General features: G+C 30.4%; 1 pseudogene; it reads right to left on the bottom strand.

Moving 5' to 3' along the window:
• Nucleotides 1-1,036: 1,036 nt before the first annotated feature.
• LOC108692248 lies at nt 1,037-2,929 on the bottom strand (annotated as a pseudogene).
• Between the last annotated feature and the right edge of the window lie 153 nt (nt 2,930-3,082).

The raw sequence follows: 3,082 nt of genomic DNA, 5'->3' as shown, positions 1-3,082 counted from the left end.
AGATAAAAGTTTTCTATATATATAATTTTATAATAATTTATATATATATATATATATAATGACAAAAGAAAACACATAAATATTAATCAGCGTATATCAACTAGAGAGAGATAGACGATTCCATAATTTCTTAAAATTACAACAGAATTTCGCAATCTATTATATATAAAATTGCGGTAACATGAGTTAATGATTTCTTATCATATCTATTGTAATTACATTATGAAAAAAACCCAAACTTTGGGAATTCTTATTCGCTAATGTTATTTTACGATACTCTGTGTGTGAAAATGAGTAATAATTAAAGAGAATCGTTCAAATCACGCATGTAAATGACGTCCGATAAGAATTCATAATTGAATCGCAAAGAATGACATTCTGTTGTGGACTCTCTTCGTCAAATGTAAAAGTAATACCGCGCGCATTTTAGGCTCCTTAGCCACCGCGCTTCTTGATTTATTCCTACTTATTCACAATATCACGTAGCAGGCCGATTGCCCAATTTCACGCAAATATCTCTTAAACAAGGATGCTTTACTCAGATTTTTTTACTTTCGATCTCATCTTTCGAATGGTATAAGGCACATTCTAAATCATATTTCATTTCGTACTATCTCCTTGTTAAAATTTTAAGTTTTTATATTAATTGTTACCATTAATATTGATTATTAAATAATGTAATTACTACATAATATCTTATCATTATTATCATTGTCTAATCTTACATTTATAAACGTTACAAACAAGTTACAAATTGTTACCTTTTAAGTAACGATAACTTACTTTTTAAAATTAGTGACAAGTAGCGATAATGTTATTTTTTACAAAAAGTAATAATAACGCGAATTTTTTATGAAGTAATGTTCTCAACTTTGATTTGAACATGAAATATAAGAATTATTTAATTTACTCATTCCCTCAACCAATAAATACAATACAAATACAGATACAAAAATATTTTATCATTAGAGGCAAATAAAAAAATATTAATATCATCAGTCAAAATGTTACATTTAATCCAGGCAACGTTAGGGAACATTACCCGTGTGCTTCGTACTCAAAGTGTATGGGGATCTACATACAGTTTAAACGCCGATTTCAAACGACATTTCTTGATAAGGAAGAGCATTTTTTCTGAGCACTATCTTGTTGTTCACTCATTGTTAAACAAGGATAAGATGATACACGGAGGCACTCGGGAAATGTTTCCGAATACAAATCTAGAGAATTGACAAATTCATTGACGAAAGGCCTATTGCCCGATTTATATCGACTTAATGGAACATCGTATGGAATCGGAAATATTGGTACGGCTGCATTTTCTTCTTTTCTAATAGGAAATGTTGTTGTCCCTGTCTAAATACGAGTTTGAGATGTAATAATTAATATTAATTACTAAAACATATGTCTTAAACACATTAAGATAACACATTCATATCCATTAATGTGTCAAAAATTATTAAAATAATATTATATGGTGCCTACGATAAATTTTGGTATGAATATGACTCCGACCTCGTAGTTTCTTATACGATAACTGTATCGTCAGATTAATCCCCATGCGGCTTTTGATCAGATTTGCAGTGATGAGCACAAACCAAGGAATGCTTCTCGAATCGGATGAAATCCTCGTGTAGGATTTAATATTAGGCATCGCACGATCTCATCCTGTTCGTTTAGCTTTCCATTGACTATAGGAATTAAGAAATAAATATAAAATACTAGTTGTAGAAAAAACAAAGAACTTCTAAGAAGTTTAAATATAAGCGTAAATGTTTCAATCAAATAAAACTAAATAATTGTAACTTACTATAAATACGATTCTAGACTGTTGCTTAGAATGTATTTTTGCACTATATCTCAAGGAGGTAATTAAGTGACAATCAAAACTTTGCTTATAATTGTCTATTGACGGATAAATAAACTGAAAGTGTGGATGATACTTTGAACTTTTAGAAGTTTTCTTGGACATACACCAAATTATGTATTTCAATAACCAACTTTTAACCCACTTTAAACCAAAGCAGCCTACACCAGAACTTTGTGCGACTATAGGCCATTGTGCATCTGGCGGCAGCGTTCTATATTTTGGGGATACAAAAAATTGGCATACGTTCTATCGCGCACAGCGCGATTTATGACTTGAGAATTTGTATTGCCCCTCTACCATTATTATAGTAATGTTTTTATTTAATTCCTCATGATACGGACATATTCTATGTTTGTACAGAATTGTCATGTCGGTACGTTGACCAGCCAACAAATACTGCAAATACAACCATGTGACATCTACCATAAAAGTTAAATGAAGACTGTTAACAATTTCTCCAAGACTATGGTCGAGAATCTCGGAAAAAGTTATGGAGAACCTTAGTCTCTTTGAAATTTTCGACTCTCATAAAAAATAAATGGTAAGGTGTTGAAGAAGCATATTTCTTTTCAAACTTTCCTGGTTTCGCAATCATTACTGCGTACCCAATTCGTTTCATCTCCTGAATAGTCATTTTTCTAGCTTTCTTTCTTGACTTTTTGGAATGAAAAACTTGATTCTTATGCATAAAATATTCCAATCTTGAGATTGTTGAACTTGAATCTTCTTCACTGTTTTTGAAATTGCTTTGAAAATTGTCGATATTTTGCTGATTTTTATTTGTGCAATTATTGCTTTCTATAGTTTTTATGCTTATCTGTTGCATTTTTTCTGCATCAAAAGAGCCAGTTTCTGATGTCATGTCCCGATTTTTTTTCTTGTCTAATAAAAAAAATTTATATTTATTGCGTTTATTCAGTTTTTTCACAATTTGAACTTTATAAACTCATTCGCCATTACACTACTAATCTTGTCACTTTCTGAACTCTATTCTTTGCTAATCAAAGAGGTAGAAAAACTGAGCTCCTGTGTCCATTTGCTTGGATTTTTCTTGTTAATGATTTTTTATTTTTTATTTTTCATTCAAATTTTTTTTAGTATTTCACATAACAGTTGACAAAAATTGTGTTTTAGTGGATTAACTATTAATTATCAACTACCACAGCACACTTTATCTCGAAAGAATCCTATGTTGTTCCAGATTTCCAAATG

This window comes from Atta colombica, unplaced genomic scaffold (genome assembly GCF_001594045.1).
Source record: "Atta colombica isolate Treedump-2 unplaced genomic scaffold, Acol1.0 scaffold68, whole genome shotgun sequence".
Taxonomy (NCBI): domain Eukaryota; kingdom Metazoa; phylum Arthropoda; class Insecta; order Hymenoptera; family Formicidae; genus Atta; species Atta colombica.
Note: the sequence above shows the minus strand (reverse complement) of the source record. Positions and strands in the feature narration are given on the sequence as shown.